Here is a 23,716-nt window from a genome sequence, read left to right as displayed (position 1 = left end):
TGGCCTGCAAAGCAGGGATTTGAAAAGATCTGGGTCCTTGCTAACATCATTGAGGGCAACCTGAAGCCTGCTTTGTCTCCGAACTTCTTCTGTGAATGAATATATTTCCTTGTTTGGAAAGGTCTTTGAGCTGGATTTTCTGTTACTCTGTATCCACAAACAGGCACATACATGATCTCTTCTGCTATGGGAGCCAAAATAGGACCGGATAGCCCTCTGAATGTTTAGACTCGCTCTGTGCCCAGAAATGTAAGAATGGTTTATACCAGAGAGACCCCGTCAAGCCTGAACATCATATATCAGCTACGGCAGCTAGTCTCTGGGGGCTGGGGTTTGTTCTCTATTCATTCTAGGGTCCCGTTTATGTGCTGCATCTTGCTCATTACACTGGACCTGCCCTTTTTTTTTTTTTTTAATAGTGTCTCCAAAATTCTAAAGATGTTTTCTTTTCCATACAAAAAACCGTTTGCTCGTTCAAGGTAAGAACGAGTGTTAAGCCCTTAAGCTCTGAACCCAGGGTAGATCAACAACAGCATTTGCCAAAGCAAAGGCCTGTTTATCTAAGGGGCCTTCTATCCAGGACGCTTAGCAGGACCTGACGCTCATAATAGGCAGGAAACAGAGTGATTTATGTCGTAAATTGACAGGCCAACTTCACAGTGAGATTTATTTTGCCTTTCTTTGCAATCTAGATGGGAAGTCAAACCAGCTCTTGTGTAAATTTAAATCCACATGGAGTGATTAGCAGAGGCATTCAGTAGGCAAGGGGAGAGAGCTAGTTATGGACACATTTTCTGGTTACTTTATTCATAATTTCCAAGTACCTGTCATTCTGGCTAGGAAGATCTCCTATTCTTCCACCTCTCTCCCTAAGTAGGAATGGATAAAAACTTTTCACTGGAGTTTGAGGAATGGAAGATAACGCACTGGAAATAGAGGCAGGAACTGAAGGGCATATTATGGGGGGAAATCTATGGCTGAAGAATTGAAAAAAATCATCAATAATTTATTAGGAGAGGGGAATGAAGGGGTTTGGAGCCAGGAAAAGAGGGAGAGAAACAATGGGTTAAGAAGAGGAAAGATTATAGGAATAGGACCAGAAGACTGAGGTTCACCAGGGCACGATTAAAGAAATATATTCACGCCTGATTCACTTTTACATGGCCACGGACGAAAGGTACAGTTATGGGTGGTTGCTAAGTGGAAATATCCTGCAGGATTTTTTTTTTTTTAAAGGCTGGTCAAAAACTGAAGAAAAGCAGATTTCTCTAAGTTATATTTATCTCTAGGCTGTGGTGTCCTGGTCAATCAGACAATGAGCATATGCTGCCTAAAATCAAGCAGGAAGGATCTGATCTCTTTCTGAAGTCCTACAGTTCCATAGACTTGTTTTCTCATGCATTTCCCCCCCCCCCCTTTTTTTTTGAGAGGGAGAGAGAGAGGGGTGGAGGTGGAGCAGAGCAAGAGGGAGAGAGAGAATCTTAAGCAGGTGCTGTGCCCAGTGTGGAGCCCAACCCGGGGCTCGATCCCACGACCCTGAGATCATGACCTGAGCCGAAATCAAGAGTCAGTGCTTAACCAACTAAGCCACCCTGGTGCCCCCCTCTCCCTCTTTTTTATCAATAAATACATTTTTGAGAATTTGACCATTTCTTCCAGATACGGTTTGTCTATCTGCTATATAGTTCCTTTATTTTTGTCATATCTAGAACAGTGTTTCTTAATGTGGCCTCTGGGACATCTACTGACATTAGAATCGCCTGAGAGGTTTGTTAAAAAGCACATGTCATGAGGCTCCACACCAGCCTGAATGACCCAGAATTTTGGGGGGTAGTCTATATTTAACCAGCACCCCATAAAATTTTCACAAATTCTAATCTTGAGAAACACTGGTCCAGATTTTACGTTTCTTGAAACAGGATCCATGTCATTTATTTTTCTTTCTTTCTAATGCCTAGCACACTGAAGGTGCTTGAAAAATCGCTTTTGGAGGCATGGATCTAGGAAAAGGGAGAGGTCCAAAACTTGGCCTTGAAACCCCTTACTGACTGCACTGTCCCTGCCTATCCCCAGAGTAAACCTTAGCTGCCTGTTCATAACCTTCTGTCTCTTGGGGTCTGCAGGGGTGTGGTGGGTGCAGCAGGAGCTCGTCCAAACGATTCCTGCAGAGCCAACGAGGCCGGCTTCCCGCCCTGACAAGCCTGCTTCTCCAGCCATCTTGCTCCTTTGACAAGTCACCCAGTATGATCTCAACAAGTCCCTTCTCTACTTAAGTTTGCCAGTGTAGTCAAGGTCCAGCCTGGAGACAGTATACACACGGGTTATTTGAACAGGAAGAACTTCATATAAGAATGTGTTAATCATAGGGCGCCTGGGTGGCTCAGTTGGTTAAGCGACTGCTTTCGGCTCAGGTCATGATCCTGGAGTCCCTGGATCGAGTCCCGCATCGGGCTCCCTGCTCAGCAGGGAGTCTGCTTCTCCCTCTGACCCTCACCCCTCTCATGTGCTCTCTCTTTCATTCTCTGTCTCAAATAAATAAATAAAATCTTTAAAAAAAATAAAAAAAATAATAAAAAAAAGAATGTGTTAATCATAAAAGGGTAAAAAGAGAACTCTAAGGCATCATGGCAGCTCCTAGAGTTGATGGAAAAAGAAGGAAGGGGAAATGTAGGAATTTAGGAGTGGAGCCTGACACGGGGTTCGATCTCACCACCCTGAGATCATGACCAGAGCCGAAATAAAGAGCTGGTCACTTAACCGACTGGCACCACCCAGGTGCCCCTCTTTTGGATATTTTCACCTCACTATTCTGCTTTGAACACCTTGAAATTTAGCGCCCTTTTAGGAGTTGAGTTTTCACTTTTTTTTCTGAGTTTAATTTTTCACCTACCTTTTTTGTCTATCTCTCTGTCCAGAGTTTCTCATTCACCGTGTTTTGTCCTAGTTGCTGCCACTTATTTAGTTATATTTAATTCATGAAGCGTGTTACCGTTTTTGTTTTTTTTTTAATTTTGTATCGGTAGTTAGTTTGGATCCTCATTATGTTCTTCTCATGGTAGCTTTGTGCAGAGTTTGCCTATGTCTGTTCATGTAAGTGTCTTGGGTTTTTCTTCTTCTCCTTTTTTAGATTTTATTTTTAAATAGTCTCTATGCACAACATGGGGTGTGAACCCACAACCCGAAGATCAAGAGTTGCATGCTCCACTGACTGAGCCAGCCAGGCACCACTTGGGTTTAATGTGATCAGCAGTAGCACATGGGCCCATGCTATGAGTGAGGGGTTGAGTAGCTTAGTAGGTCCTTAGTCCAGGAACACTCTCTCTCAGTGCAGCAAAGTACAGGCTTTTTAAGAAATGACTCCTGGTTTTTGGTGCTGGGGAAGGTCAGCATATCTTCGATTGCAGGACTCCTTTGTTTCTGCTGGACCTTTAATTTTCACTGCTTGTTTTCTTTTTTCACTGTTCAAGAGATGCCTCTTCCTTCCAAGTCCTCCTTGAAGAAGCTAAATTCTTCTAGGAATTTTCTAGGTCATGTGATAAGCTCTAAAGAAAGCCAAACTACATTTCAAAGGATCAATATCCAACGTAATATTTTCTAACCGCATTGCAGTAAAATGAAAAAGGAATAACAAGTGGATTGCTTAAAGAGGCCCACCTACTCGGAAAACAAGTAACACGCTACCGAAGAATCATGGGTTTTGAAAAGGACTTGGAAATCATAAAAAGTAAGAAATATGTAGAATTAGGCTATGATGAAAACATGACATGTCAGAGTTTATGGGAAACTGCCAAAGTAGAATTTAGAGGCAAATTTTTAGCTCAAAATCAGTTTATCAGGCAACATGGAAGTTTAAATAAAATGAACCTAAAAAGTGATATTTTTAGGCTTTTAGAAGTCAATGCAGTGGAAGAAACAGCAACATGGAGGAGATTAACAAAACCAAAAGCTGGTCCTTTGAAAAGATTAAGATAGGGCTCTGGCAAGACTGATCAAGGAAGCACAAAAGATGAAAATAAAGAATTAAAAAGGGGAAATGAAGGCAGGCGTATCAGAGATATTTTTCCTAATGAGTACTATAAACCATAGAACACCGAATATTTAAAGACCTATTGAAAGTAGCAAATTCCCACTATTGCCCTCATATCCTAGCAAGAGGGGCCCCAGCCCTGGGCCTGCTTTAGAAGACCCAACTCTGACCCTCCTCTGGCCCTGTCTCTCCCCAGATGGCCAGGGGTACCCAGAGCCAAGAGGATGTGCCCACTGGAGCCTGTTCCCTCTCACTAGACCAATGAGGAAGGCTGTGGGGTTTTCTGTCCAAGCAGTCATGAATTTACTTCTAGGTCTAGAGTGGGCTCTTGACTGCACACAGGCCTGTTCTCCCAGGGTAGCCAAGGGACGGCTCTTTGTGGGAGTGCAGACAGAGCGTCCGTAAACATGAATAGGAGGCCCTTTGAGGTACAAGATGGAGGGGATGGGGAGAGAGGAGAGGAGAGCTGCAGGTCAGGAGCCAGGCGGACAGCCCCCCCAGCCACCCACACTACAGAGTGAACCTTAAGGACTTCAAGAATTCTAAATTTGAGGGGTGACTGGATGGCTTAGTTGGTTAAGTGCCCAACTCTTGATTTCAGCTCAGGTCATGATCTCGGAGTCTAGGACTGAGCCCAGCATCGGTCTCTGTGCTCAGTGGAGAGTCTGCTTGAAGATTCTCTCCCTCTGCCTCTGCCTCTCCCCGCTGCTCATGCATGCATGCACGTCTACACTCTCTCAAATAAATAAATAAATAAATCTTTAAAGAAAAAGAAATGAATTATAAATTTGAATCGGATCTTCTAGTTTGCTAGGAAGGTATAATTGTCAAGGTAGGGTGATAGGACTTATTTAACAATTTGTTAACATAACTTATAACTTTAAATATTTAGACATATGGTATGTGGATTCCCATTTGCATTTTGCCCCAGGCCCTGCAATGTTTGAGGTAGACATATTTTAGTATTTCAGAGTTATGGGAATTCATACTTTGCTGTTAGGTGTTAAGCTCTGGGGAGCAGCTTGCCATTATTAGAAAGTAGACCATTCACCACCAATAATTCCATTCCTAGATATATGCCCAAGAGCAATGCTATTCAGAGAGCCAATTCTGCAGTAAGAAAGAAGAGCTTGCACCAGAACATCGCAAATCAACTTTATCACAAAGCACACTATTTAGTGAAGCTTCAATTTGTTTCACAGTAAGACTTTCTTGATGAGGGAAGCAAAGCATTGATGTACCAGAACAAACCGTTCTTGGACCATGCTTTGCAAAAGCAGTGCTGCCCCAGAGAAAGTCTTGCCAATGTGCCCAAAAAGTCATGTACCAGAATGTTTATAACAAGGTTGTTTGTAATAGCAAAAATCTGGGAGTGACCTTAATGTTCAACAACAAGAGAATGGAAAACCAGATGGTGGTATGTTTAAAGGATGGAACACAACATAGCAATGAAAAGCAATGACTCGGGCGCCTGGGTGGCTCAGTTGTTAAGCAACTGCCTTTGGCTCAGGTCATGGTCCCAGGGTCCTGGGATCGAGTCCCATATCGGGCTCTCTGCTCCGCGGGAAGCCTGCTTCTCCCTCTCCCACTCCCCCTGCTTGTGTTCCTGCTCTCGCTGTCTCTGTCTTTGTCAAATAAATAAATAAAATCTTAAAAAAAAAAAAAAAAGAAAGAAAAGCAATGACTCAGAATCGCACATTTCAATATGGATGAGTTTTATAAGCCTGGTATTGGTGGGGAAGTGGGGAGGAGGAGAAGGAAGACAGGTTGGGAAAGAATACACACATATATAACACCCCTTATAAAAGTGAAAAACATGCAGAAAATACTGTGTGTTGTTAAGGAAAACATATATAAGTAGTAAAAGTACAAGAAATACCAGGGAAGGATTAATGAGAAATTTAAGATAACAGTTACTTCTTGGGGAGGGAGATTAGGAAGAACCAGTCAAATATGCTGGATTGTGAGTATAAAGATTCTTGTTTTGTTATTTTTTGTCTGCAACATTTAAAAGTACATTTAGAAACTTTCAATTTTAATTTTGGTTTGACACTTTTTGTAGAACAAATATTTTATTTTCATTCATACAATCCAGCACTTATGCTCCTTGTTTACCCAAGTGAGTTGAAAATTTATGTCCACAGAAAAACCTGCACATGGATCTTTATAGCAGCTTTATTCATAATTGCCAAAAGTTGGAAGCAACCAAGGTGTCTTTCAGTAAGTGAATGGCTAAATTACTGTGGTATCTCAGCCAATGGAATATTACTCAGTACTGAAAAGAAATGAGCTTATCAAGCCATGAAGAGACATGGAGAAAAAGTAAATGTGGATTACTAAGTGAAATAAGCCAATCTGAAAAGGCTACACATTGTATACTTTCAATGATATGACATTCAGGAAAAGGCAAAACTATGGAGACAGTAAAAAGATCAGTGGCTGCCAGGGGTGAGTGTGATTGGCAGAACACAGAGGAATTTTAGGGCAGTAAGACAATTCTGTATACTATATTGGTGGTTACATGTCACTATACATTTGTCCAAACCAAAGAATATATAACATCAAGCATGAATCCTAATGTAGACTACGGACTCTGGGTGATTATGATGTGTCAGCATAGATTCATAGACTGGAACAAATGTCCCACTCTGGTGGGGGATGTTGATGGTGGGGGCGGGGGTGTATGGAAACTCTCTGAACTTTCCACTCTGTTTTGCTGTGAACCTAAAACTGCTCTAAAATACAAAGTTTGTTAATTAAAAATATATTTTAAAAAATCCACATTCCTGGGACACCTGCGTGGCTCAGTAGGTTAAGTGTCCAACTCAGATTTCAGCTCAGGTCATGATCTCAGGGTCCTGGGATCGATCCCTGCAATGGGCTGCACGCTCAGCACGGAGTCTGCTTGTCCCTCTCCCTTTGCTCCTCCCCCTGCTCTCTCTCTCAAATAATAAAATCTTAAAAAAAAAAAAATCCACATTCCCATGAAGAAGTTCATTCTTTTCTCAAACTCAAATGCCTCAACCACAGACTTGAGATTATAATTCTGAAATGTTTATTGTTAACATAAAATCTATTTGGGAAAAAATTTTAAGTTGCACATGGCCTATTGTAATTTTGTAGTTGCTAATTCTTGCCAGTATTTTCAGTAATTTGCGATAAGATAAAATGTGAATGGTCAGGACCTGGGTAAGCCAAAGCATCCTTTCATCATACTGAATCTAACCAGCTTTAAGGCTAAAGAAGGTAATGAAGTCAAAAATATTGAAAAAAAAAATAGCAAGCAAGCAAGCAAGCAACCAAGCAAACAAACAAAAGTGACCTGTTGAATGTCCAGAAATGAAAGTCTGAAAACCTGGCTGGTCCTTGTTCTGTGCCTGGGACTTCCCTGGCCTCATGCTGCTGGGGTCCCTGCTCCTGGGGGCAGGCAGCCTTTGGACCCGGAAGTGTCCTTTCTTGCTCCCTGTCGTGTCACACAGACGGGAATGGCCGTGCGTGGAGGCTGCCCTTGCATTTAGGTTCCCTGAACCACAACACCCACATCGATGTCATCCTTCGCTTGAGTAGAAGACAAATGATCCACCATGATCACACCAAATCTTAATCTCTAAAGACATATCAAATATCATTACATTTTCCCTAAACCACGTGGATGGATTATAAGCAGGTCTCCCTACAAATTCTTCCCCACTTTCTGCCACGCAAATTGAACCATAACTCTACTGCTTTGCACTTAGGTGTCACCTCAACTCACCCTTACCGGTAAGCGGGCACAGTCTTTCCTCTTACTTATTTTCCAACCAACATCTCTCTTTGCGCTGTCCCTTTCTACTTGGTCCCGATGTGGGACTCGATCCCAGGACTCTGGGATCATGACCTGAGCTGAAGGCAGACGCTTAACCAACTGAGCCACCCAGGCGCCCTGCGTTTAACTTTTGACACCCCAAAACTTTACTGCTCTTAGCCTCCTGTTGACTGGAAGCTTTGCCCATAGTATAAACAGTCAATTAATATGTATTTTGTAAATGTTTTATATATGTATTCTTATAATAAGCTAAAGAAAATGTTATTAAGAAAATCGTAAGGAACAAAAAATACATTTACAATACTGTACTGTATTTATTGAAAAAAATCGCATATAAGTGGACCCAAGCAGTTTAAACCCATGTTGCCCGAAGGTCAACTATATTTATATTCTTTTACTCTAAAGATTCAGAATGATCTGAATTTTGGAAAAGCCATACAGAATCCATAGTGCCATCTAGAGACAACTACTGATAAGGTTGTGGTGTATATTCGAGTGATTTAAGTAGATTTAAATCAGATCGACCCCATCCACTCTACGCATCCACTTGTTGGCCTCTTTCAAAAGGTGGGATTGAGCAGTGATAATCTTTTCTCATCTTTTTAAAACATACATATGCCATTTAATTAGCATTCATATTCATAGTTCAAAGACTAATTTCATTGGTTCACATCAAAATATCCCTGGCCTTTTTTTTTTTTCTTTCCTCATTTGATGCTAAATGGGCCTTCCCTGACATTGGGAGCAGACCAATCACAGCCACCTGCAGATGAGCCCTTCTTGATGGGCAGATGTCACTCTCTTGTTGACCCTTTAGTTCGTGCAGCTGTTTTCAAGGAAGATCTCTGAGCCCTATCCTGCCTTCTAATGACTGGCCCAGAAGATACTCCGAGCCTGTGGTATGTGTCAGTTTTGGGCACTATGCCACAGAGTGTGGGCAATTTGGAAAGAGACAGTATCTGGAAAATGGGAACAAAGCAAGTTAGTGGCAGGAAGCTAGATGAGAAGGCCTGTGGTCGCAGTGGAACTGGACACCTGAGGCCAAGACAGATCCAAAGAGGGGGCTCATACTTGCTCCAAAAATGCATGCCTCGCTGCAGGGAGAGGTCTGGGGAGTCAGGCATGACAATGCCTGAGCGATGAAGAGGTATCAAAGGTCCGGGTCTTTACAGAGAAGGACTAAGGCACCCAGGCAAGGAAACTGGGAACAGGTGCAGGGCCTGTGTATGGAAGGCGCTTGGCCCTGTGCCAAATGGTGAACAAGATGGAGGCTTCCTACTGACTTCTCTCCAGGGCAGGACCTCGTCTGGGAGTCAAGGCCAGGTTCCTAGAGAGAGAAGAACACAGCACAGGGACTACTCCTACTCCTTCTACCTTACTGGGTAGAAATATAGTTTTTATGCTGAAAAATGTCAAGTCACCATGACTCGGGGGTTAAGCAAAAGACAACTGAGTGGGTGGCTTTGTGAGGACTATTTTACAAAAGGAGATCCCCGGTCTCTTTAGGGCAGCGAATGGGTCTCTATCTGTCTTAAATGTCGTTTAACCCAGTGCCCAGACACACAGTTGACAGCCACAAACCTTTGCCGGATGCATACACGAATGGATTCACGAGAGGATCCTGACTAAAACAGCAGTTGGACCATCTTAGAATCATAAGCCTACCTTATGTCTTCCCGTGGCTGTGTGAAACGCACCTCGCTCACCACTGGACTAGACCCAAACAGCGACTGCCCTCTCGCCCAGACGGAGCTCCCTTCAGGGTCTTTCCCTGCCGGGGCAAGAGCTCTTCCTGTTCTCACGAAGGCCCTGGAAACTCCCAGGGACACTCTTCTAGGCCGAGGCTTGTGAACTCCCGCCTGCATTTTGGGAAAGTCATGACCTTTCCCAGATGCTGTCAAGGAGGGCAACAATTCACCACCAGTAACTGAAATCAAGTCATGCCAATGCCCAGAGGCAGCTGGAGGATTCAGAAATAGGATGGGCGCCTCTCTCCTGACCACCAGATTGGCATGACTGTGAGTGAGTTCACAGCTAAGTATAAAACGCCGGCAGCGAATTGGAGGTGAAAGAGGGGCCAGTTGGGCAGGATAATGGGCGGCCTCCTCCTCCCGCCCTCGTTATCCCCACCTGCTCTTGTCTTCTCAGATTAGAACCCTAATGTGAGTTTACAGAAAGTCAGCTGGAGCTCGTCCTCTATGTAATTCCGATCACGTTGCCTGCAGCTCTTCGAAACTCAAACAGAAGGACTAATATTACTACTGAAAATGTAATTAAGGGCACTCATTGTAAAGTAATAATGAATTACCTCACCCTCACCATATGGCCAGAACTGATTAACACCTAGAGGAAATGATCCAAAACCTCTAAAATCAGAATTAATGTCTCAGATCATAATGAGAAACTTTTTTTGAAAGAAAAAGTGGTTGAGAGTTTACTACACCAAGAGGCAAAAATAAAATATTGGGGCTACCATCCTGAAAAACCTCATTTAGATTCGGTGAGTTATGTTTTCAGTGTGGAATCACATCACAGATGCAAAGATACTCGAAGATTTACAAATTGGAATTGTTATTTAAGCGAATGGGGTTTTCCCTCTATTGTTGCTCTTGTGATTATGAGGAATTAATGGAAAAATCTCCACGCAGACTGACCATTTCATAAATCACCAGGGATGGGCTTAGCCCATTGATTGAAAATCTTTTTTTCATAAGTTACCGGTTAAAATGCTGTTTGTTGGCAGGAAGATCATATAGTGTGATTTAATCCCTTAGGATTAGTCAAAATGGTAGAAATGTTAGGATTTCTGGGCAATGCCAAAAAGGTTAGCGTTACAAGAGATGCCTAGAAAGGTGCAGACCCATGTAGAAGGCGGCATTGCTCCTGAAGTGAGCTTGCAGGTGCGCCTTGGGGAATTATGGGATACCTTAGGCTCTGCCTGGTACCTGATTAGCATTTGTGCCCTAGGGCCATCTGGGGAAACATAAAGAAGCAGAATTTGGGATTTTTTTTTTTTCTCACCAGAATCCCTTAGTTTACTTGGTATACTAGCGGAGGGGAGGGGATAGTTTAAAGGGCTCAACGTTGCCCTGGGGGAAAGTGAGAGGAGAACATTTTTTTCTGTAAACGCTTCCGTGGGTGGCGGGGATAATGATCACCTGCAGCTTGTCGAGCTGGTAGGGCTGGAGTTCCAAGAACTTTCTGTGGAAGCTTGAACCTGCGGCCAGCAACACTTGACTCCAGCGCCGTCTGCAGGTTACTCGGTCTTAGGCCACCAGAGTAATGGGCCGAGCTCACAGCATTATTTCCTAAGCTGTTTCTAAAAAGGTTAACACCTTAGGTTAGGAACACCTTAACAGCTAGTCAAGATCAGTGGACCCAGATGAGAGTGAGAGAATTCCCAGGGTAAAAGAAATTATTCCTAAAGCCTCCTGGATTTGAGCCCAGGAGTGAGACGTCTGGTCACCTCGTGGTGCAGAGAGCCAAAGTACAAGCCTAACTTGTTTTAATGGCCCATGCTGGATTCGCGAGATATCTGTGCGTTTCTGTGATTGGTACATCGGCACTGAGATGTCCTCAGGTCATAACTGAGAGATGAACTCCTAAGAAGATGACCTGTTAGGGAAAAACAAAAATCTCTGCTTCTAGAACAGAGAACTGGATTTCTCTTCCACCGCCAAATCTGTGCTCTGGGACAGTTTTTATACTTGACAATCTTCTCATTGCTGTGACATGCGGTCCCATCAGCCAGGGCCCCATTTGGGCACATTATGATGAACTCAACCCTGGTTCAGTCACAGAGCCCTATCGGAGGACTTTACCCTGCAATCCACAAAGAGATCCCGCCACCCTGTCATCTAACATGCCTGAAAACGTCAGTGTTGTGACAGATGGCCCAGCTCTCCGCAAAAGCAACAATGCCCTCACCAGGCCATTGATTCTGTTTGTGAAATTTAAATATCTGAACAATGCTTGATGGGGGGGGGGGGGGGGGAATGCACCTTCACTCCAGTGCATTAATCAGATCGGTCGTCCTGGTAGAAACTGGAAGTCAACGGCCTTCTTCATGGCGTATGCTTGGGCTCCTGGTGTCGTGGTGCCCTGAACATGCATGGACCTGGAGGTGTAGGCGGGGCAGGGTGGGAAGTAACTCTTCTAGCAGAAAACCAGGTACTCCGCACTCACCAGATGCAGAAGGCACTGAGGGAGCAGAGAGACCAAGACAGCTCACTGGAGGAGTCGAAAAGGGCAATCAATGCTTGTTCTCTCCCAGAAAGTTTCAAAAGCTTTTTACTCTAAGAAAAGTGCAAACTGCAGTTTAATTTTAAGGAACACAGTTGTTGTAAAATTCTAGACTCTTTCAAATTGCAGAGTTTTGCTGATGAAAGGGAGAGTTTGAGGTTGCCCTTTAAAGTAGAATGGGGAAAACCAGAGTTTTATTAAGTGTTGTCACCAACAGTAAATGACTCTGTGACAGTGAGCCATACTTTTACTCTAAAATATATTTTTCTTTGCCTACATTAGTAACTAGTTGATATGAATGCTGTATTAGCTTACTGACACATTTATTAAAAGAGCTTATTTTTGCAGAAAAGTCCTAACTGTCTGGTATCGTATGCTGTAAGGAGAAATGCCATTATTTCCATTGGTGGCTAGTTCTATTGTGCCCCCTAAGCAGGTGCCAGAGTTCACATGGTGTTCAAAATCCAAATTATAAGCACCATGCTGAGGACCCTAAGGACTCCTGTAAACCTCAACTGTCCTAAAAAGGATGGAGAGAATGAGTGCCCAGCCAGGACACACATGGTGGGCGGGGGTTGGTCATGAAGATCCTCTACTGTGAAGTGTCTCTGGTACTTTTGAGGACTTGGATCTGTTTGCAGAAGCTACACAGATGAACTCAGAGTATCATAGCTGAGCTATTAAAAATAAAATCAAAACCAAGGTATACTTAGGAATGACCCTTAGTTTTTATCCCCTGAAACACTTCCTTTTCTCATTGATTATATATGCCTTTGATCTTTGGCGTGAAAGACTAAACATGTTTATGGTTACTTGCTATACTGATGAATTTCATTTTAAAAGATTTATTTATTTATTTGAGAGAGAGAAAGCATGAGGAGGAGGGTCAGAGGGAGAGGAAGACAGAATGTCAAGCAGACTCCGCACTGAATGTGGAACCCGACATGGGGCTTGATCTCACGACCCTGAGATCACGACACCAGCTGAAATCAAGTCAGACGCCTAACCAACTGTGCCACTCAGGTGCCCTGAAAGATTTTATTTTATTTTTTCATTTATTTTTTAAAAAGATTTTATTTATTTATTTGACAGAGAGATACGCAGTGAGAGAGGGAACACAAGCAGGGGGAGTTGGAGAGGGAGAAGCAGGTTTCCTGCGGAGTAGGGAGCCCAATGCGGTGCTCGATCCCAGGACCCTGGGACCATGACCTGAGCCGAAGGCAGACGCTTAACAACTGAGCCACCCAGGCACTCCTGAAAGATTTTATTTTTAAGTAATCTCTACAGCCAATGTGGGGCTCAAACTTATGACCCTGAGATCAAGAGTTGTGCACTCTACCAACTGAGCCAGCCAGGAGCCCCTCTGATAAATTTAAAGATTCTAGGACACAATTTCAGAAACAAGTTATAGCAGTCCCTAGGATAGTGACACTTGGATCAGAAACCCCCAAATATAAGTTCAAGGGTACAACCCCCAAATATAAGTACAGGGTACAAGGTACAATCAATCCCTTTCTTTATGGGATTGATAGTTGTACCGGAGGGCAGTGGCACTGTGGACTGATCCATGGGTTCTGCAGTCATAGGGTTACAGTCCTCAGTGGGTTAGACTGCCCCCAAGCAGCTCTGCTTCTATTCTGGGCTTTGGCCGTGGGGGCCTCCTGGGGGCTGACGCAGCTGCCTGGGGCTCTGGTGGGAGGGACCTCCAAGGAGCAGCTGAGTACCTGCTGTGCTGAATCTCTCTCTTGCCATCCTTGAGGGCCTCTTCCTCCCCTTCTCCCCACTGGAGGCCTTTTCCACCCTCAACATTGCACGAGTCGGCCTCTGCCAGAGCAGAAACCCTGCCCAGAACATTTTCATTGTCACTGAAAAACCAGTATCTAATATTTCTTGAGCTCTTAAATGCTAAGTGATTCAAGTGAATTATCCCGCCAACCACCTCATCTGGACAATTCCAGGCCAATAACTTACTGCTTGTTCTTCGGGTGATATGACTTACTAGCAGAGGAGCTGTTCACATCGCTCTGGAGAAATGGAAAGACATCTAGGCCTCATCTTCATCTGGAGAGAAGGAGCTAGACTTGCCTTGGCTAAGCCTGATGTGGCCTGAAATGCTGTGTCCCACTCATGGTGTTATTTCAGGCTGAATAAGTCAGACGTTGGGGAAGCTAGTGTTTGTGGATGAATGTCTAATTGGAATCCCATGGCCAGATCACACTGTCAGCAGGAACCGAATTTTCCCTGAATGGAGTGGACAGTCCCACCACCAGTGATTCTGGGAAGGGGTTAATCCTGGGACATGGAGTGGGCCCTGACCTGGAAGAAGGCACGGAGAAGGCCTTTCTCTGGGCCTCATGGGGCTGAGTCTAGTGCATGTTGAGTGATCTGTGCCTATGAATTCTGAAAGCAGCCATTTGTAGAACAAAGGTTTAAAGGCTTTCCCTAATGCAGTCCCTTCTATGATCCCCAAGGGTAGCGGACATCTGTTGTTTCACCTTCTGGAAATTCGTCTTACCCTTTTCTGGAAATAGCACCTTCCATCTTCTTTAGGCAGTTGGATCCCACATATACCATGGGTTCCAGACAGGGCTGGCCCCCTCCCGTGGCTTCAGGGGTGTGCTGGTGAAGCGGACCTGGCCCAAGAGAGTGCGATGCATCCCTGACTACACTGATTGGCTCATGGCTGAGCATATGACCCAAGCTGGGCCAATCAGAGCCAGCCTTAGAATTTGCCAGGACTATTGTGAAAACGTCATCCTCTTAAAACTGGGATGAACAACTCTGGAGATGCTGGGGGCCTCCAGCTGGAGAATAAAGTACACGGAGCAAAACAGAGTCAAGAAGGGAGGTTTGCATCCTGAGGACATTTTTGAGCTTCTGAATCCCGCCATGCCCAAACTAAGAATATGCCTGTAGGTTTTCAGTTAGGTGAGGCAATGAACCCCCTTTTTGGACTGTCACTTTTAATTGGAGTTTCTGTCATTTGTTCCTGAAGCAATCTTGTTAAATGTACAAGCCATGTGTCATCTATCACTGTGGGATATTCAGGAAGGGTCTATGCCCAACTTTGGAGTAAAGCGCATTGTGGGAGAACACAACAGCTTAAGGAAGCAGATCCAGATTTGACAGGAAAGAATCTGCAGGGGAGGAAGAGGACAACAGGAATCCAGAGCCAGATGGCCGGTCAAGGCGGCAAGCTTCAAACTGGATAGATTTGTGGGGCATGTTATTATTCTTTACACATTTTCAAAATACCTGGGGAAGGAAACCTAGTAAAAGGCCCTAGGTATTACAATAATTTGGACATTAGAAGCTAATGTTATCTCATTGCTATTGTGGATGCCCAAGCAGAGAGGCCAGGCAACATTTGCATTACACAGCCAAGTGTTGCATTTTGTCAGGGAGGAACAAACTGGGGAGAGGCAGGTAAATAAAAGTCCCAAGCTTCCTCAAGGAGTTTCAGATTGGAGACAAGTCCTGAATCCATAAAAAAAAATTTCGTAGGAACAATCCATAAATTCAAACCACCTAGGAGGGCTAGAAGGAGGGCTAAGAGCATTTGCAATACTTGGAGGCAAGATCTGGCCATGTTGGAGATCTAGCTCTTCTGGACCACCTCAGGATGATCAAGGCGGAGAGGCAGTGGGACAGGTGAGCCTCGGTGTCATGGTAGGGAGCTTTGGGTACGATGCGGTCCCTGCTAGATGGAGAAATGTAGCTAAAGACATGGGGGTTTCTTGGTCTTCCTTTCTGCCTTTATCTGTTCCCTTCTTTTGTCTAGGCATCATTTCTGCTCAGTATAAAAATTGCAGTGAAAGAAGTTTTTAAAATGCTTCCCTTTGACGTATAGGGGATCAAGGTGAATGAGCCTCGCTGGCCTTGAGCATAGGATGCAACCAAACAATCAGGGCCCAGGGTCAAGAGGCTTTCCGTGCACCACAAAAGTGGCACTTAGCAGCCTGGGCCCCAGGGGCTTTGGCAAGATGGACCTGGTACTCTAGGGAGGAACAGAGGGATAGAGAAGAAAGAGGAAGGGAGACAAGGAAGTGAGAACCTCCAGGTGCCTCCACCCAAGGGAGGCTGCCATTTTATATACTCAAAGTATTCCTAACCAGAACTGTTAACATCGTATTTTGACTATGTTCCATGTATGATAGCCTATGTGATAGACATACTCCTGTAGGGAGTATGAGGCATAATAGTGGAATTACATTTATACTTTTTATTTCTTTGTGTCAGCAAAATCAGCGAAGAATGGTGGCCAATGAAATGCATAAAAATAAAAAAAGGGAAAGAGGGTAGAATAAGGACTGATTAAGTTCAAAACTCATTAGCACACACCAAGTCTTCATTCAGGAGGTTACACAATAAGGTTTTATCAGCAAGATGAAGTGAAACCTGGGGACTGTAGAAAGTCCCCATTATCTAAAAACAATGGGTCATTTGGGGAAAGGAATTGAGTTTCAAGAAATTGAAACTTACGTGATTGCTTAAAACCCAGCTGAAGGACATGAGTCTCGAAAAGTCTGTTGCCCGGTAAATAAATGGTGGCTTCAGTGGGTTCCATGTCGAGAGTGCATTTTGTTAGGTTCTCTTCTGAGCTGTGCCCCTGATGGTCTAGGGTTCCTTTGGTCCTGAGTTTCCAATGAACCCTAGCTGCTCAAAGTCATCGTTCCCCTAGGAAGGTATTTAAAAAGAGAGAGAGAAAGAGATGATAAGGAAATAATTCACATTTTAAAGATACGTTGACACAGGTGTGCTAACAATCTTTGAATTTTCTGATTTTAACATGATTGGAACATTTAAGAACATTTGACCTACTAAATTGATCATTATGAGTTATTAGAATTACAAAAGTGATTTAAGAACTTAGGGCACACTTATCTGCTCTAGGAGGTGCTATTGGTGTGCATTCTGAATATCCTCTCAGATCCCTTTACCATTTTCAGGCACACAGCTCCCAGTGATTTTCTCTCTGGCAGGCAGTGCCGGCATCCTGGAGAGCTACCAGCCAGCTAATCAGTTTTGCATGGGTTCCAGAGCAAGAGAGGGCCTTGTAGCAGATAGAGACATCACCTCTGGTGAGGCCCAGTAAGAGAGTCTCGATGCAGGCACCTTTGGTCCTGAAGCCGGGCCAGGCCACCTGTAGAAAAAAGTCATCCACCATTGGAAGAAGATCTTCCTGTGCTGCAGAGCACTGAATATTTGACAGAGATATCAACTGATATGTGGTCAGAGCTGCCCATCATGAATGAGGTGCTGGGGTGCTGTCAGACCCACCAAGTCATAAAGTTGAGGAAGCACAACAGCAATCCATGATAAAATGAGAGTGGTACCCAGGACTGAGCCCAAGCATGTCTAGGGGGCACAAGTTACACAAAAAGGGGTCCAGATCCTGTCACTTACCCACCACTACTGCATTCATTCTTCTCCCAAGCTTATCCCTATGGCCTCATCAGGGGCTCCCCAGGACTGGCTAATGGAGGACAAAAATGTGGGGATTGTTCGTGGAAGGTTGTCTTTCTATCTTGGGATAAGCCAAAAATGGACTCTGGCTGCAGTACGACCTCACTCAGAAATGGCCCCGGAATTAGTGGTGAGTGGAAAACCCTTCCACACAGAGCTCCCACTTTATGTGGAGAGACAAGTAAGGATATACACGGACTCCTGAGCAGCAGCTGAGGGCCGTCTTGTTTGTCAGGACCCTGGAAGAAACTCTCTGCACAGAGGTTTGGGGAAGAGACTTGTGGATGGGAGGGATCCAAAGTGTGAGGACCTTTGTGTCATACATGGATACTCAGCAGAGAGCATCCACTCCAGAGGAGGCACAAATGACCAGGTAAATTACTTGACTCATGGCACAGATGTCAGCCAGCCTCAGTCCTCAGTCACCCATGTGTCCAGGGCTGAGGAAAGGAATAGCTTTGGTGGCAGAGACTGAGGCCATATCTATGGGTCCCACGTAGAACTGCATATCTCTCACCGAGGCTAATTTAGCTACTACTCTGCCTGTTAGCAGCAGAGGCCAATACCAGGCTCCAGGTGTGGTAAAATCCCTTGAAGAGACCCATCAGCCACTTGGTGGCAAGTTGATTATCTTAGACACTCTCCACCCTGGAAAAATGTGGCAGTGGTTTCTTTGTGACTAGGACTGGCATATTCACCAGGTGTAATTTCCTGCCCAGTCAATACCACTATCCAAGGACACACAAAAATGCCCAATTTACTGACATCGGCTCTTGTGAAAGATTGCCTTGCACCAACAGTCCACTTTACAGCTACAGAGGTGCAACAGTGTCCACACGGACTCCATGGTATGCTCTACTGTGTCACAAGACTCTCTCCCAACCTCTTGTCCCCAGTTCTCCAATCCTGGTCCTTCCAGGGTCCTGACCACCCCACCAATCCATGTACAGTCTTATCCTCCTCTTGGAGCACTTTTCTGGAAGCTCTGTCTGCTGGGAAGATTTCTCCACACCACTGATTTTCAAGGTCACTCCTCAGTTGGGTTGTAGAGCAGTTGGGTTGTAGACCAATCCATGTATCAGGTCCAGCTCCTGACCTGAAAGAACAGTGGAGCATCCTCTGAAAAACAGTTAGGGCATCTGCTCAGAGATGACATCTGGGCAGTTGGAATGCCTTAGGATGCAGTATCTACCTTGGAACCAACACCCGGTATACGTGTTCTGTCCCTGGGAACCCAGGGCAAGAGTGACCCTTCTCGTCATCACTCTTGGTGACCCACCTGGGGTAATCTGTGCTTCTTGTACTTGCAACTTTGTGCCCAGTGGGAAGGCGAGGGCCTGCAGAGAGGACACTCCCGTCAGAGATGCAATAACATTTCCAGTCTATCTGAAGCTGTGAGTGCCACCTGGTCAGGTCCTTTGGTCTCCTCCTGACAGTGGACCAGCAGACAAAGAGGGAGTTAATATACTGACAGGTTATCGTGAGGAGGTATGCTTATTGCCACAGAGTGGGGGCAGAACCCCCACTAGGACATCTCTTACTGTTCTAGAATTTTAATTGCCAATAAGCAACTATGGTGTGACCAGGGCATGGTAACCAGGGGTGCAGGCTCCTCAGCAATGATGTCTGGGGCACCTCATCAGACAAATGGCGGCCCAGGATGAGGGGAACCTCAAATGGAGAGGAGAGGAGGGAGATGAAAATCATTTACAGCTGGAGGACCAATCTGCCATAGTGCCTTCCACTAACCCTTCTTTTGAACTTGTGACCAGCTACCACCCTGAAAGAGTAGTGGAGCGAACTCGGGAGAGGCCTGGAGGGATCTGAGTGGTGTTCCACCCATGTGCCCTCACATCCCTTTTCCATCGTGGCATACTCTGGCTCCTGGCTGGCTTTCACTCTCAACGGCTAGGACCGAATCTCTGTCAGAGGGCTGCCCTCACGCTGCCAAAGCTGGAAGTGTCTGAGAACTTCCATTTCACTTGGTGCAGCCCTGGATATGATACTCTGGCTTTTCTGGCTGCTAATTAGGACAATTTAAAAGTGTGACCTGCAGAACTTCTGTGTGGGACTGAGTCAACGTCACCCTACCTGGTGGTCTGCTTGATATCACACTGTTGTGTGGCCTCCTCTTTCTGTCCCTAATTCCTCAGTCCCCTACCAATTTTTTCCCTAATAAATCACTTTTACGTGAATTTTTGTCTGAGTGTGCTATTGGTGAGCCTAACCTAAGATATTTTCTTAGGTGCTTGAAGTACTTGAGAGAACCAGATACATTAAATTTATTAGACTTTGAAATGTCTAAGGGAATTTGATTAATTTTCTAAGTAATATTAAATAAATGTGTAAGGATGATTTGGTTAGTAGAGTTCACTGAAATGCTAATAAAGGAACAGCTCAAAACAATTGTTATTTTCCACATAAAATTTGTTAGATTTATAAGTAAAATAGCAAGATTTAGAAATTGAGCTTGAAGCTTTAAAAGCTACTAGGTTTCTACTTTATAACTTCAATAAATTTAACTTGAGAAAACCAAAATATTTTTAGGAAATCCTTTCCAGGCTGGAGAGTCCTTTTTGGGCAGTAGAGGCTCACTACCCTTTAAAGAAACTAAGCATTGAATGGATAAATTCAAGGCTTACCTTTATGTTTATAAATATCTGCAGTGATCTCCTCCACTGTAAATGTGAGTTATCAAATGTATCCAGCTAGGTATGTAAAATACTCAAGTCAATATCAAAATGTCAACTCCAAACTAAGAATTAGAAACACTCATAAATTATCTCAGATACTCATTTACCAAGCTAGACAACTAATTACAATTATGCTCATCAATGCATATAAAATCAGTAGTTCCACATAAAAATGAATCTATAAAAAGGTACATCAATAATCATAAATGCAAGGTATCATTACACCCCCATTTTGGGTAATGATTTGAGGTAACTACAATTTTAAAATCCGAAATTTCACCTTGAAACTACAAGGTAGGATAAATAGAGTCTAGTTAAATATATTTTTAAGTGTGTCTGCTTTCCTAAGTGCAGTGTTCAGTCTTGTTGAAGAGAATGAGGACAGAATTCAGCAAATGAAATGGGGCAATATTTATTAAATAACAGGTAGTGGAAATTCTATCCGCATTTTCCTAACTGTAGGAAATACGGAATAAAACATTGCTTTCAGAGACACAAGGCTGTTGACATGAATTTAGAGCTTAACTGCTTATCGTTGGTAAATTTGTTTTGCCCTCTGATGGTGATGACAGTTCTCTCAGCTTAGAGCAGAACTCCGTTCTATTTACTCAGGTCTTTGATTTTACCACAAAGTGGGGGCTGGATATGAATGTTCTCACTGGTTCCTCTTTCTCTGGGGAGCAAAAGAGAATGAATTACAGGGAGAAACATTGAAAACACTGAAAGTACAAATTTTATTTAAATTATTTGATAGTTATACTACTCAAGATTCAAAGAAACCTAAAAAAAAAATTCAAGCTTGTTCCTCAGTCCCTCGATTGTTAAGCAGTGTGCCAACGGTTTTTTCTACACAAAACCACGTGTGTTGTATCTGTTAAATCTTTTTACATAGTCATTCAGAAACATTGGAAAAATAGGCCAAGTAAGTGAATGAATATAATCATAATTATAATGTAATCCTACATATTAAGCCATATTTGAGAGATTTCAGGGGCGCCTTGGTGGCTCAGTAGAGTAAGTATCTGCCTTCGGCTCAGGTCATGATCCCGGGGTCCTGGGATCGGGCCCTGCATCAGGCTCCCTGCTTAGTGGGGAGCCTGCTTCTCCCTCTCCCTCTGCTCCCCCTGCTTGTGCTCTCTCTCTCTCTCTGACAGATAAATAAATAAAATCTTAAAAAAAAAAGATTTCAGAAACAAATGATCTTTCACTTCAAAAAAATATTTCTGTGAGCCTAAAGTATGCTTTAAAAACAGAATAAGCCTCAGTCTTATTTTAAGGAAGTTTATTTTATATACTTCTTTTGGCAAGTAGTGAAAAAGGAAATATTAGAGTGGGTTAGAATGAAAAGAACCAGAAGCCAAGTGTGGAAAAGTGATCTTCCACCAAGAGAGGCGAAAAACAGAATCTGCATGAGAAGAGTCCCAGGCAAGTTTCCAAATGTATTTAGCAGACCTTGCTAAAATAAAAAAGTAATAATATGAATATACTATGAATTCATTTTCAGAAATGTTTTTATGCCCTTTTGCAATGCCTAGGATGCTTATAGTTAAACTGGTCGCTGTTCTTCACATCGTGACTTGTTTTCCTGGTTCAGACACGGATGCAATGAAGACTTATCCCCAGTTGCTTTGGTTTTGTGGTTGCTTTTCTTTTAGCTTAACCTCACCCACTAGTCTTGGAGACATTATTTTATTTTATTTTTTAAAGATTTATTTATTTATTTGATGGGGGGGGCACAAGAAAGGGGAGGGGCAGAGGGAGAGGGAGAATGTCAAGCAGACCCCGCGCTGAGTGCAGAACCTGACATGGGGCTTGATCCCATGACCCTGAGATCATGACCTCAGCCAAAACCAAGAGCTGGACGCTCAGCTGACTGAGCCCCCCAGGCACCCCTGTGAATCAGTTTTGATAAGTTACATTTTTTCTAGAAATACTCATTTCTGAAAAGGTTTATTGGCATAAAATTGTTTAGAGTCGTTTCTCCTCTGTTTTGTCTTTATCTTCTCCCCTTTTGTGCATCTTCAGCATCCTCTTTTTCATTCCCGATTGTGGCTATTGGTGTTTTTTCTCTCTCCCCCCCACCTGATTGGTTACTTTTATTAGTCTTTACAAAGAACAAGCTTCTGGCTTTACTGACACCCTCTGCTTGCTATATTAAAAACTCAGAAAGGTATAATGAGATCTTTCATAGTAATTGTGGATCATTCTGTTATTTCTCATAGTTCTGCAATGTTTGCTTTAGGTATTTTGAGGTTGTTATCTTAAATTCACATAAGCTAAATTTTTAAAAGTCCTCTAGTAAGTTGAATCTTTTGTCTTTATGATACGGCTCTTTTCCTATCCTGTTGCTTTTTTGCCCTATTTTGTTTTTATAGTAACACCTATCTTTTCTATAGTATCTGCATGGTATATCATTTTCCACCTTTTACTTTCAACTTTTCTCTATTATTACGTATTGGATGTGTCTTTTATAAATAGCATGGGGTTGGATTTAATTCTTAAAATCCAGTCTGACAATATTTTTCTTTTATCTGGAGAATTTAATCCATTTCCATTTAATATGATTACTGATGTGTTTAGGTTTAAATATATCATTTCATTTTGTGCTTTCCATCTGTCCTGCTTTTTCTCTTTCTTTTTCTCTTCTTCCTTTCTTTATTTTGGAATGAAATAGTGTTCTTTCCATATTCATTTATTTCTTAATCCCAGCTTTGAAATATTCTGTTTCTATTCTCTTACTGCTTACCTGAGATATTTTCACTTGCATACTTATTTTACCAGATTCTAAATCAATCGGTATTTTTACTCTGATTTTGGACAGTATGAGAATTTAGAACAGTTTAAACTCATTAATCTTCTTGACTTACATATTGTCATGTACTTCAGTTGTTTTTAAAACTTCACTAGACATTGTCATTACTAATTTACATAGAGTTATTTAGTCCGTATTCACGTACATTAGTCTACAGATTTCTCTCTTTCTTTGTTCTTCACTTCTTCTTGTATTTCAGACCATCCGTCTTGAATCCCTTTACTTCTGCCTGACTTACATCTTTTAGTAATCCACTTAGTGAGTCTGAAGAGAGGTAAATCCTGATGATTGAGGTAATTAGGATACACCACCACATATGGGAACTGAAGAAGGACCCTGAGTTCTAGATGTGCTACTTCTTACTCCACCCAAGGCTGGAATAACAGTCTCTACAGTTTGCGTTTTTCCAGAATCTCCAACAGCATGGCCCTGGGATAGCTGATGAGTAGGACAGTAGCTCAGACTGGCTTCTTGTTGTAGCTATAGTCATTCATTCGGGAGAACAACACACATATATATTTCTGCTCCTCTGAGATGGATCCATCACTGACTATTGAGCTTGTTTTCTCATTGGTTCGACTGGAGAAGTTTCTAGAGATGAAGTGAGAGCATACAAATTCACTGGTCTTAATGATGTTCATTTCTGAGATATGCTTTTATTTTGTCTTAAT

General features: G+C 43.2%; 1 long non-coding RNA gene across 1 annotated transcript in view; it reads left to right on the top strand.

Annotated features, from left to right (window-relative positions):
* Nucleotides 1-23,716, top strand: part of LOC118021217 — a 42,223-nt gene that overhangs the window by 18,044 nt on the left and 463 nt on the right. The gene's annotated exons all lie outside the window — the stretch shown is intronic.

This window comes from Mirounga leonina, unplaced genomic scaffold (assembly GCF_011800145.1).
Source record: "Mirounga leonina isolate KUSES-001 unplaced genomic scaffold, KU_Mleo_1.0 Mir_174, whole genome shotgun sequence".
Taxonomy (NCBI): Eukaryota; Metazoa; Chordata; class Mammalia; order Carnivora; family Phocidae; genus Mirounga; species Mirounga leonina.
Note: the sequence above shows the minus strand (reverse complement) of the source record. Positions and strands in the feature narration are given on the sequence as shown.